Raw genomic sequence first — 14,183 nt, 5'->3', positions numbered from 1 at the left:
CTACAGAGCAAGCTTGTTTACTGAACAGTATGAAAAAGGTTAAGAAATCACATTTGTGTTTTTGAGATAGAACTAGTTTATCAGAACTGGCTTTTAAAACATATTCCTTGAGATTTTCTCTATCTCTAGGATTCTAGATTAACCTCCAATATAATTGCATGAACCAAAAATCCGTTTACATAATACCAGGTAAAATCCTACCTCAGTAAACACAAAGCCAGCTGAAATCTCTGTATGTCTCAACTCCAGCCAAGAGTTCATCTATTTCTAGGAAAAACGTAAATCTATTTTCAACCTGACAAAAGAAGTATCCCCTTGGAATTAGCTGTAATAGGATTTGAGTGGCTCTTCCATGGGATAATACGTTGGAGGGAAGAATTTGGTTTTATGATAGTTATAAGTGATTCTTTACATGTGAACTGTGCATAACAATATAGATGACAAATCTCTAAGTTGATGTGGTGAATGTAGAGATCAAACAAAACATCACCAGGCTTAGAGGGAATAAAAGTCATGCTTTATTAAAGAGAGATTTTCTGTACACGTGCTTTCTGGGCCATTAGCACAATAAACTTCTATTCAACTTTGCTACTTTAGAGAATGTAGACATGTGAATGGGCTGAACATTGCCTACACAGAGAGCTGACTTCAATCTGTAACTAGAAAATGGTCAATAGTTCATGCCCTGTAAGATCTAAGTGGGAAAAGATTTGGTCTCTTGCTCATTTCCATATTTGTAATATTCAGAAAAATTACCTTTAATCATCATCCATCCTAAAGAATCAAATCAAAAAGCATGCTCAAACTCAGGGTTAAAAATCTGAAGCTAATGTAGCCTCAAGCCCTCTACTAAATAAAGGATTTGTAAAGCACTTTAGCAGTCCATCCTTCCACACCACAGAGAGACACTAATTGCAGAGATTGCATCTAACTCCCTGAAAAACCTTTCTCATTTTACCTGTTCTATGTGTAGAAGGAGATTGTCCTTGGTGAAAAATTTCAATCTAGTCAGTCTATTAGCATGACTGCCATATCCCTTGCAGCCTGGTTCAGTTACACAGATTATGCAACAGAAGGAACATGTGTGATAGTGACAAGATTTATTTTTTAGCAACTAGAAAACATCTTCAAATTTAAATCTTATTTTTGCAATCATGCATACTGTTTTCCCATTTAGAGAGAAAAACACACATACACAAACACATTTTCTCATACCATTTATCTATTTTGTGACCAAAATCTTGATGGAGTAATTTACACTGACTCTTCAATTTTCTCTTCACTCCCTCCCCCAAAACCATCAACTTTCATCACTTCACTGAAAAAACAGGTAATTCTCAATATTTTTCTTACATTATCTCTGTTGAGTTGACACAATGAACCTTCCCTCTACTTGGAAATATCCTACCATGTTGGCTTGCAATATACCAGACCCTTGCTTCTAATCTCAGTTCCCCATCTATTCCTTTCCCATTGGCTGGCTCCCCTTCCTCTGTATTCTCCTAAAAAATTGGTGTTACCATGCTATGTACTCTCCATGGTCAACCGCATTTATTATTTCAACCACTACCTCTTTGTTAATGACTCATAAATCTTTATCTTTAGTCCATATTTGTTTCAAGCTCCATGCCTATATTTCAAACTGGCTACTTCTCAGCCCTATGTGTTTTTTCTCTAGATATCTCAAACTCACTGTGTCCAAAATGAACTTCCTCTATCCTACTCTTTATGAAGTAGTTCCTCTGACTGAATTCCCGGTGTAATGTCATCACCTGCACTCTCTCCCAAAACAGAAGAGTATCATCTCAATTTCTTGTCTTCCCGAAAGACTGCTGTAGACTGAGGGCTCATATACCCTCATTTGGATAAGCTTCATATCAGCACATTGCAGTGAGACATGACCTCCTCACTTTTAATCCCAAGCCTTGACAATCCTTCTCTCACAGTCTAAATGCAAATCCAATCATATCACACTTTTTTTTACTACAAGCTGCGAATGGTAATTAAATTTGAAATCCTTTCCCTTAGGAAAAAGGCCTCTTAAATCAGATTTGTATCAACTTTTTCAAGAGTCATATGCCACCATAAACTCTGGTGTGCTAGATGATCATTTGTTAGCTTGGTTACACTGGGAATTGTTTTCTGGAATCACCTTTTCTATGGAATTCCAGGTTAGAATTGACCAAACATATAAATCATAAGAGACTTGGGAAACAGAAATGAAACAACTACCCATACATTGGAAGGTCATGGATGTTTAGAGGTCATGAGAGAGATGTAGACATGCTGGAAAGTCTCAGTTTGGTCTCTTTCCTTTCCACTTACAGCTGTCATCCCTGATTGCTGACAATGCTAAGTGACAGAGGCCCCAGGCTGACAAGCAGACACTCTACTACAAACTTCAGAGGTAGGAGCTTCAAAGATTAACAAATGTAGGAGTTCCCATTGTGGCACAGAGAAAACAAATCCAACTAGGAACCATGAGGTTGCCGGTTTGATCCCTGTCCTTGCTCAGTGGGTTAAGGATCTGGCGTTGCAGTGAGCTGTGGTGTAGGTCACAGATGTGCTTTGGAACTAGCATTGCTGTGGCTCTGGCCTAGGCCATTGGCCACAGCTCTGATTAGACCCCTAGCCTGGGAACCTCCATATGCCATGGGTGTGGCCCTAAAAAGGACAAAAAAGACAAAAAATAAATTAAAAATAAAAGTTTAGCAAATGTCCATAGCCATTCATACCAGCCTCCTTTGCAGCTATACTCCAGAAGCAGTTTCTACCTCACTGATTTTCCTACCAGATCCATAGGAGGGCTGGTGTGTAATATTTTATCTTTATCCTTCAACTCTTTTGATCCTTTACTTGCCCAACTCCTATTATTGTATAAGCTCTAATTCTGATGATAAATTCTTTACTCCACAGCACCACCTGATTAAACAATGACTGACATATCTGATTGATGCACAATCTTCAGGTACAACACTGATGGACTTGAGGTCCTCCATATAAGCCCTGCTTTTAAATGCTTGTGCACTCTGTTCCCTTGACCTGCAATTCATTTGCTTGTGCTAGTCTTCTCCTCCCATCTCCCTGACTAATTTCTGTCATTCTCAGCTTTCACTACCTCATTGCCTTCTTTTGGAAGGATTTCTTTACTATGCACATAGTAACTGGTAGTATACATAATTACTATAACACATAATAATTACTAATTTATGTAACTACTAAATTATCTAATTTGACATCCCTAGGCTGTGAAATTACTGAAGGTTGGCACAATGTTTACCCTGCACCTTTAAAATCTGGCACGAAACTTATGAGATCTAAAACAGTATCCAGATAGGAAAAACTCCAGCCAACTAAATTGTCTGGTATCCAGATGTACAGAACTTTTCTTTACAAAGACTTTGACCTCAAAAGAACACATGATAGCTGAGATAGGGCCTTTGATAGCAAGTAAGGGTATTTTTCAGAGTTCAAAACTCAAGTTCAGTGCCCAAAGGACTGCTACTACTACACTTCCATTTCCTTCTACAACCTGCTTAAAACTCTCCAGCTATACCTCATCCACTGTAGCAGTGGTTTTCCAACTAGGTTCCTGAAATTCTGACATTTCCTTGGAATTGCTTCAATGGTCCTATAGGGGAGAAGGAAGAGTTGGTAAATCTTAGATGGGAGGTGAATCCAAGGTATTATTTCACTCTCTGTTCTCACTACATGAGCTTTCCTTGTACGCCATCAGTTTGGGGTGGATGGGGGGAGTGGGAAGATGTCTTTTACTTAACAAAAGTTGAAAAGCACTGACCTACAGAATAATGTCAAAGTTCCTTGGCAGAGCTAGCAAGATCTCCATAAACTTTGCCTTGACTCTGCGGATCCATCTCCTGGCATCTCTTCTCTTTATATTCTAATAGCTCGCAACACAGAGCATCCTGGTTTATTCCAATTCTGTCTTGGTGCACATGTTTCCCTCTGCCTGGAATATCCCTCCCACTACTTGCCTTGCTTATTTTTGGTGTCAAAAATAAGCTTAGACATTATCATCTCCAAGGAAGGCTTTTCTGAAACTACAAGAAAGGTAAGATTCCATCCTCTCCACTTGTGTAGTATCCCAGATACACCTCTACTATAATACAGCATTACACCAACAATCTCTCTCCAGCTGGCTTGTCCATCCTCAACTACGAGTGTTGCCAGGTGTCTTTTTTCTTCACTGTTTAAAGTTTTTTTTGAAGTACAGTTCATTTACAAGGTTGTGATCGTTTCTACTATACTACAAAGTGACCCAGGCATACATGTACACATACTCACTCTCAGAGTCTTTTCCACATAGGTTATCACAGAATACTGGGTGGAGTTTTCTGTATTACACACCAGGGTGTATCTTCATCACCCTCATGCCTCAGATTCTTAGCATAGGCACCAACGTAGAATTCAGGAAATCGGTATTGAGTAAAACCCTCCCCAGGTATCAAGATCTTATCAAAAATTTTCAGATGAAAGAAAGGAGAAAAGGCAATAAAAGGAAACGGTTTATTTAGATCCTAAAATATGCTAGCTGGTCTCTATACACAGCCTATCTGGGTCTTGCAGGAACTTTGAACCTGATACTACTGTTCTCACTTTTAGAGGATTGTGGCTCACAGAAGTTAGGTAAACCTTATGGGATTGAGTGTCTAGGAAGAGAGTGAAAAGGGTTAGATTTCAGGGTTGTCTGTTCCAAAGTCTTTATGCCAATCTACATGGCTAATGGTTAATTATCTGTGTCTACTTGACTGGGCTAAAGGGGATGCCCTGATAACTGAGAAAACATTTCTGGGTGTGTCTGCAAGAGTGTCTCCAGAAAAGATTAGTATCTGAATCAGTAGACTAAGTAATATCTCCCTCCCAGGAGTAGGTGGGCACCCTCTAATCCATTAGGAACCTGAATAGAGCAAAAATGCGGGCAAATTTGTTCTCTTGAGATTTTTAATCTTCTCTTCTCCTTGGACACTGGCACTCCTGGTTTTAGGCCTTTGGACTTGAACTGAAACTTATACCGTTGGTTCTGCTGGTTCTCATCCCTTCAGGTTTAAACTGCAACTATACCATTGGGTTTCTTGGGCCTCTGGCTCATAGTTGGTGGCAGATTAATACATACTAAAATATAACATCAAAGAAAACTGGCCAAGAGAGTTCACTTGCTCTGCAAATGTCCCCATAATAACTTCAGCCTACTTATTTTTTCCAAACTTTCCTGTCAACCACGATTTTTAAGTGAAACATTTCTTTCAAAGAACATCACTCTAAGTATATGCCACCTACTCAGTCAATTCAATAAACATTTATTTAGCACCAACTAAATGCAAGTCACTGCCTATAGCCTTAGGGGAGACATAAAATGAGAAAGGCATGGTCCTTGCCCTTCAGGAGCTCATAATCTAAAAATACACATTAACAACTCCAAATGGAGGCAGATGGTAATAAGTGCTGTAATAGAGGTACTTACAACGTGCTAAGGAAGCATAAAGCAGGGAGAGATTAATTCCAACCGTGGAGTAATAAAACACCTTGGTAAATGTATCTTTCACTACACACTAAGAAAGTCTTTTATGACCTAAGCCAAAGAATGCATTTCTTTGTAAAATGCCAGAGCTTATTCAAGAAACTAATAGACATGGGTTTTGTTAGCAAGAATAGAATTTAACAATTGAAGCAACCCTACCTATGTGTGTTTTTCCATACCAACTGGAGAAAACCCATGGGTCTATTTATTTAAAGGGTTCTCAGTCTATTTGGAAGAAACTGTACATGGTTCTGCCTATAAATCTATGTCCATTCATAGCATTTCTTTTCAGTGCACTTGTGCACTTAAAATGAAACTCTTTTGAGCAGTCAGTCCTGACATAGGAAATGTAGATTTCAAAGGTTACAACTTAGGCCTAACCAATAAAGGATAAAAGCAAATCAGATTTTTTTTTTAATTTTAGCAGGAAGCAACTACAGCAACTTAGCCATTTGAAACCTTGATTCAAAATACTTAAATGACTGTGAATGAGGCCAGCTGTGCTAAATGACTTCTTCTACGTGCCAAGTAGATTTATTAGGTGCTAGCACCACTGCACCAGACTAAAAGGGTTAGACTAGAATTAAAAGTGAAAGCGCAGACAATTTATGCAATTCTATCACCAAAGATCCACTTACAGAATGTGTTGTGTTGCTTAGAGATTGAGAGTATACTGTATACACTTAGGAAAGCAGATCATTTGCACTATATATATATTTTAAAATAAGTAAATCCTCATTTAATATAAAATGATAAAGTGTACCTTTAGATGTTTGTTTTTAATTAGCAGTTTTCCAAAGATGACATTACCGTAGGAAAATACAAACTAATAAAAGGTCAATGTGTTATTTTCAAAAGCTGTCTCCCTGATAGGATCACTATATCCTACAGCAGAAAACAAGTGGGATTTGACAAAAGCCGACAGGCTAATAAAAGGTTTTGCTTCTGTGAAATCTTGAATCTGCTTTAGGTAGAAGAGGAAATTGATGGGAAAGTATTCATGGCCTTGTCAGATTCATAATCCAGGGCTAACAGCATATTATTCTATTCTGATAGATACAGCTTTCCCTTCCTTTGTTTGGGACATCAGCTTATAGTACCTATTTCTACTTTTTTGTCATTGTTTTGCTCCTTAATCTATTAAATCTGACCTTTATCCCAACTATTGCCATTGTATGAACATATTGTCAATATTTATCAATTACATTTGTCCTTATGAAGGTGATATCTCTCCTTTATCTAATATCATTTGTTAGGTGGGAAACACTTCTCAACTCTGACATCTCCTTCCTACACAGAGAGTTCAGTCAATGTAACTCTGGCCTTTGAACTGTCTCAGTCTCATCCTGGGGAGGGGATGTGACACATCTGATTCATAAATTTAAGAGGGAAACTGGGCATGTTAAATGCATCTCTAGCTTCTTCTTCCTGGAGTGAATCAGCTTGCAGAGAGCTTGTCTTCTTCTCTGCTCCCCCACACCTAAGTCTTACCCTTTTAGGTAACTACACTGGCCTACCTAGATATAGCATTGACTGTGATCAGATCAGTAGATTGGTGTAAGTTTAGGACCCTGTTACTAGATCCACTTGGATTCCATTCAGTAAAGCTATTATTTTTCTTTCCTTACTTGCTCTTTATTAGTTTAAAAACTAGGTATAGAAGAAGACTCCAACAAAGTTTTGTTCATGGGACTCTTCTCCTCCAATGGCATCTAGTGCATACTTGTTTTTCCCCCACTTCTCTGCTTGTTCCTTTATTCTTTTTATTAGTTTTTTTTTAATAATTTCTCTTCACAAAGACTTCCTTTTGAGTATACTGTTTCTCTCACATAATGTATATGTTTTATATTTTTATATTTCCTGCTAATGCTCATGTTTTGCAATTAAAACAAGCATTCCACCTCAAAAAAAATGAAAACTTGGATGTCTACTAATTTACTATATCAAAGCATTTTCTAATAACTTTCTATATAATTATTAACTTTTAGAGCTTTGTTTACATGATTTAATAATCATTATCAGTAAGTTTCCATCTATTTATGAAAAATCTATTATGTCCCAGGTATGGTATTATAGGAAAAAAAAAGAGTAATGCACAAAACAGATATAGACTCTATACTCAGTGAGCTTATGTTTAAAAAAAGAAATATTAAGGATCCATACTATAAAATGTGAGAAGAGGTATGGGGAAAAGGTGCTGTTATAAAAAGTAACAGAAGGAACTGAAACATTGGGAAGTAAGGAAATACCTTGATGGAGAAATGACTTTGACCTGAAATCTGAAGAATGGTTGAGCTTAGATGAGAGTAGGAAGAAACTATATTTTCCAGAATGAGATCATAGATGTGAATTTATTATGCTTGATAAATGACGTACATGTAGCATATATTTAAGTTTTAAAGGCTGCAAAATGAAAAGAAATAATAAAGGTTTATATGTACATATACACATGCATCTTTCTTGTAGGAATCAAATAAGCTTAACAAGTGGCTAGAACTGAATGAGACGAAGGCTCTTGGGATCCACCTTTAAAAACTCTGAATTTGTCCAACCTAAGGTATTTTAAAATGGACTCTCATCAAGAAATATAACATACATTGCTTCATCATAGCAACTCACATTACAGCAACTCCTATGGAAATGGATTTAAAGTAGGAGGTTGACTCTCAAAATTCATTGATTCCAAATCCTATGGCCCAAACTTCATAGTAAAAATGAAGATGATGAAGACAATAATTACAGTCAATAAGGAAAAATATGAACATTACATTCATATAGTCCTAAAATCATATCTCAGATATGATTTCTCTGTCCCCTACAAAATTCCATTTAAAGAAATGTTTATAGTACTCTGGAAGCAATCTCTAGACAATATTCTTGTTATATCTCAATAGAGCCCATTCCAACTCAACCTCGACATTGGCTGGTGTACAGCATGGAGTCATGGGGGAAGCCTCAGTGTTGCTGCATATAGCATTTTATGCATTAAAGTAGAGGCTTAATTACCCATATTATTGTCATTGCTTTGCTTCAAGACATAGTTTTAAAACTTCATGAAGCCTTTTGACAAATAACAATATTACGCTGTTAAAACTAGTTCAAAAAATAATGATATTTGTTTCAGTTAAAGATTCAGAGTATGTGTGGTAAACTATTAGATAAACATCAAGTTTCTTTTTTAGCACAGGATATATTTTATAAATTTAGTTTTCCCATAAATATGTGCAATTGGTCACAGACATGAAATAAACAGTTAACACATTTCCCGTATTTGTTAAATTGGTACTTCTAAATTTTAAATCAAGTAGTGATTTTGATTGATATTATTAAGGGATAAACTAAGGCATAATTTTAAGACTTCGTTTGAGCAAAAATCGATTCAAACTGGACAGCTTCCAATCTAGCAGATAAAAACGAGCTCTGTGTTGCTGTGCAACTTGCAAGACTGATTTCATAGAAGAAAGTGAAAACAAGGAAGTACCACTAGGCAAAAAGATGGATTGATTATTGCAGAATTACTTCCTTTAGGGGATAACAAAGGTCTATCAAAGAGATTACCTACCTAGTACTGATCAGGCAATTCCTGATAGACTGTTTTAAGATGCCATTTCTGGGAGAACTGAAACTGTTAAGTCTTGGTTTGGTGATGTGGGGCTTTGCATAAGAAACACCATTTTGTCCTGCTGTCTTGTTTTCAACAACTTTTAGGCAAATTTGCAATGGTATGTGCTTAGGAACATTTTCAGGCATTGAAAAGTACAGCTCAGGTATCCAGCTAGATTTTACATCGCTCAGTATCTCAGACTAGAGTTTAGTCCTAAAGGGACTGTGCTCAGAAAGTATGGCTCATTTCCCATAACATAGTTAAGGTTTCAAACACACAGTTAAGAATGAAAAATGAATAAACAAATTGGACTTGCCAGATCTTGCATCACCAGTCAGAGAAGCAGGGAAGGAGAACAAAGACAAAAAGCTAGTGTGGTTTTGTCCCGTTTCAGGCAATACTAATGCACACAGCTTAGGAAAAATCTCCTAGCCTCCATTCACCCAACATGGAGACTGATGTTGTTGCTCTAGTAGTGAGGGAATTGCACACTTGTGCAAGTAATCTGGCAGTGAAGCACTCCCAGGCAAGCATCCCTTGCCTCACTCTTATTCTTCTCTAATGCAGGATTTCATGGAGATTGCTGACAATATTACATATGAAATTCATTGCATGCTTTGGTGGGCATGGCTTGTTCTCCTGAAAGAGATAGCAATTCTCTAGGGACACACATGAGACTGTCACACTCATTCCATTTGTGCTAAAACAGAAGGAAATGCCAAAAAGCTGTGGGGTGGGGATTGCACCAGGAAACAGGTATTGGACCACTGGGCCTTCTTTTCTTGTCTAAATCATGGGAGCATGACTGAAGCAGGCACATTCCCCAGCTCTGACTAGGGAGAAATCCTCAACAAACAGCAGCAAACGCAAAGCTAGAGAGAGAGAAACCCTGGTATAACTCTTTTAAGTTTAGCTTTAAGATGTTTTGAAGGACGGCAGGTTATTTTAAGCAGGACCATCCCACTGTGTAAATGAATATATATTTTGATTCCTCCCTATGCACTCTTCACCCCCAAGCATCCCCAGAACCTCCCCCCAAAGAGCAATTAAACCCTGTTACCCTTCATCAGGGCCACTCAGGCTCAACAGTCACTGACAGCCTGTGAAACTTGTCATCAGACAATCCCCATCAAGGTGGCTCAGAGCTTCTGTCAAGAGCAACCAGTGGAAGGAAATCAGCCTGGACAGCTGGGAATGCTGTTCTCGTGCTCTCTGGAATCCTACCTACTTCTCAGGGAATCCTGACTCCTGACTTTTCTTAATGATCAGTTGTTACTGGAACAAAGTTTTGCAGGATTCTCAGAGAGAAGCAGCTGCCTGACTGGTGGTTTTCCCTCAGTGGTTAATGCCCCCAGAATGGGGTTCTCAGTGCTGAGTAGATGACTCTCAGGAACCTGGAGGGAATAGAGCAGGACCATCATTTACATGTCATTAAAGAAAACCCCATGGCAAATTTTAAGACTAGCCAGTCATCTGAAATGTGACAGTTGTCAGTGGCCTGTGGCAACCCCCAGCCTCCTTCAGTTAGGCTTGTCTCTTGGTACCACCTGGTCTGAGAACCGCGTTTGGAGATCCCATCCTATGCACCGCACGTTCTGCTCAGAGCTCTTTTTCCACCGCACTCTGAGGTGCCCAGGTCAGTTTTCATAAGTCACATCAGTCTGTTAACCTTTAAATGTTGCTATTTTCCAGTCCTACAGGTAAATGAATCCTGTAAGAACTGGAGGTAGACCATACCCACTGTGCAGCTTCAGAGAGCAGCCCTGGAAAGCTCCTAGCGTGGCTCACAAAGGGCAACCGCCTCCAGCTTCCTGCAGTAGACTTTTCAACAGGCAGCCGGCAGAACAAGGGATCCGTTTTGCCATTTCTCATCTCAGAGAAGCACAAGAAGTAGACCAATAGGGTGTAATTAAGAAATATTCACCAGAAGGCTTACTGGAGGTAGGTTTCCCATAGAAGAGGGAAAGGGGCGGGGCGGGGGGGTGGTTAGGAAGTAACACTTCCTACAAAATGTAAAAAGAGAGCAAAAGAAGCAAAACCGTATTTTTTTATGTTTCTATTTAATGATGTAAATAGTTTTTAGGTCAGCAACAAATTAAGTTTATGAACTCATGGTTTATAAACATTTAGAGAAAAAAGGTAAACATTCAGCTCATAGACTAAAGAGCTGAAATGGACCCTAGAGATTATCTGGATTATCCTCCACTTACCGAGAAAGGAAACAAGAGCTCAGGGAAAGTAAGAGGCTGAGAGAGGGAGAGCACACTGCAAATACTGAATAACCACTTCTTCATCAACAAACAAATTGATTTTTCTCAAAATTAACCAGACAAGTTGGTAGCAGTCAAAGAATTAAAATGTCTCTGGACTCCCAAGACTGTGTGTTTTCTTTTTCTATTTTTATATATGTTTTTCAGCACATTTACTCAGTTAAAATGTCAGGGAACCACTATTAGTAGTAAAAATACTTCTTCAGAGATGATAAAAGAACAATTAAAGGAAGAGAAACAAAGAGAGCCCATAAAACCTAAATAATTCAAAGTACAGGGAAGGTAAGCAGGGAGAGTTGCCCTATTTTGGTAAAAACTTTTTATATATTTTATATACACTTAAGTAAATGCAGAAATACACCTAATAGAACATTGCTTTACAGGGCTACTTTCAGATCAGCTTTTATGAAAATAAGCATACTTTGCTTTTTATGTGCATGTGCTTTCTAAAAAAGTATGTGATAGAGATATTTTGAAAATTCTCCAGATATGCTTTATTTTTTTTTTAAATACAGATTTTTCCCCTCCTTTTAATTCATGTGCCATCAGGGATAGGCTAAGAGACTTATTGCCTAAAAGAAGGAAACAAGATGTAGCACAGAAAGTGATCCACCTCAAAGGAATAAAAACTAAGGGAAAGGATCTTCCTTTGGAGTTAAGTGGCTATGTGTTTTGAAGGAAGGGATGGTGGAGCCTGGAGAGGAAAAGAATGGACAGACTAAGGGATGAGATATAACAGGTTTCACTATCTTTCTTAAGCTTAAAGCATAAAGAGAGGAGTTGGTGCAGGAGGAAAAGTTAGAAGGGTAGATATAGCTTAGGCATAGTCCAACAATATGGAAACTAAGGCTCCACTCCTCTGCACACAGACTGGGGAAAACTGTCTGTAGGGAAGGCTTGGTTTGGGCACGTACCAACAGGACGCCACACTTTCCCCATAAAATAGCTGTGGCTGAGCTGGTGCCTGAGCACAGTCTCCTGAGCCAAGCACATTGCAGCTAAGTATGTAGAAAATCAGTGAAGGATCCATATGTGTATGTTTAGGGAACAAGCATGCAGTGGATTCATAGGTACTGACAGAACTGATAGACTAGGGTTGGCCTGGAATAAAAACATGCCATCAGTAAAGGCCTCTAAAAACCACAGCTCTTCATATGCACATGTCTTATACTCAGATTTTTCTCTAAATCTCCTTGTTAGTTGCTCTAACTGAAACCTGGTTCTGCCTTGAGGACACTGCCTCCAAGTGACGGGGGTTTTCCCTTCTACAGTCTTCACATTACTGTTTTTTGGAGGTGGGGTTGATGCTCTTCTTGTTCCTCCAGTCTCCTTAAAAGCCCACTCCATCTCCTGAACCGCCCACTTATCACAGTAATCCATAGACTTCTGAAGGTAGGGGAGATGAGAATTACTCCTTTTTATTTCCTGAAACTTAAGAACCTGGGTCCCTGATACTCCCACAACTACCACTTGTGTCATAACTGGTATTTCAATCTCTATATAGTTATACAGAGAAGCTGGCATTTTAATTCTTTGATTTGTTCCTTGATTTGCCCTTCACTGATAGCATCTTCCAGTTGTTCCTACAAATACAATTAGATATCATCTTTGACACTTTTTTTCACTTCCACTATGGATGTCCACTTGTTGGGCATCCACTTCACCCTCAATATCCTGCAATGTATTTCAAAGGACAGTTCCGGGGTGGGAAGGCAGGGGGTGGTCTTGACTACTGAGCCCTGTTGTATGCCCCTGGCCACAGTGATTGATTCAGAGGTGGGACCATGATCCACATTACTCAATAAAGATGAGATTTTTTGGGAAAAGTTATCTCTCTTGATCTCCTTAGAGAGAATGCCCTGAAGCAGTTCTTAGTCTTTTTCTGGACAATGCAGTGTAAAGATTTGCCATCTAGAACTGCTACTAACTAGATCTGCTATGATGCTATACAAATCTGGATCAAACCATATCTGAAGTTGCATCAGCCAATGCCTAGTCTCTATTGTACTGAGGCTTTAAGCCATGGAATGGGCTGGGCAAAGCAAGTGCCAGTGTTATTAAAATAAATAACCATAGCTTTGATTGGCTGAGACACAACAGTATATTTTTGGAAAAGGTTCATTTGTTCCTTGAACCAGGGTTGGTAAATTTAGAAAATTTAAACAGAAAAATGACATTTTTTTTCCCAGCAGCACTCCCTTTCAAAACTTATGATCATCTGAACACTTTATTGTGTTAACCACTGGGGGTTTTGTTTGTTACAGCAGCTGGCACTATCCTACCTAGTATACCATTTTAAACTCTCATAATAAGTTCAAATTCTATTCTTCATACAGCAGGAGAAAGCCATAGTATGACTATAATAAATAAATAGTGTTATAAGCATTTTTCCAACTTATTTTAGATACTCTCTGAAAATTTCAAGGCTCAAAAAACAGAATTTAGGAGCTCCCATGCTGGTACAGCAGGTTAAGAACACAACTGCACTGGCTCCAGTCACTGTGGAAGCACAGGTCTGATCCCCAGCCCATTGAAATGAATTAAAGGAGCCAGCATTGCTGCAGGTGTGGCATAAGTCACAGCTGCAGCTCAGATTCAATCCCTAGCCCAGGTATTTCCATGTGCCATGGGTGTGACTATTAAAAATAAATAAAAACACTGAGTTCCCTATGTGGCTTAGCAGAAACCAACCCAACTAGCATCCATGAGGATGTGGGCATGATCCCTGGTCCTGTTCAGTGGGTGAAAAATCTGGTGTTGCTGCAAAATG

At 38.6% G+C, this 14,183-nt stretch overlaps 1 long non-coding RNA gene across 6 annotated transcripts in view; it reads right to left on the bottom strand.

Annotated features, from left to right (window-relative positions):
• Positions 1-14,183, bottom strand: part of LOC106506349 — a 333,193-nt gene that overhangs the window by 279,764 nt on the left and 39,246 nt on the right. Inside the window, exon 3 of one of the 6 annotated variants that reach the window (XR_002339154.1) lies at positions 7,732-10,537. The exons of the other annotated variants lie outside the window; for them this stretch is intronic. This is a non-coding gene — a long non-coding RNA (uncharacterized LOC106506349). Of the gene's footprint in view, positions 1-7,731; positions 10,538-14,183 lie in introns of those variants that run through there. 6 annotated transcript variants of the gene reach the window in all.

This window comes from Sus scrofa, chromosome 15 (assembly GCF_000003025.6).
Source record: "Sus scrofa isolate TJ Tabasco breed Duroc chromosome 15, Sscrofa11.1, whole genome shotgun sequence".
Lineage (NCBI taxonomy): Eukaryota > Metazoa > Chordata > Mammalia > Artiodactyla > Suidae > Sus > Sus scrofa.
The sequence above is the reverse complement of the archived record's forward strand: the minus strand, read 5'-3'. Positions and strand labels throughout refer to the sequence as shown.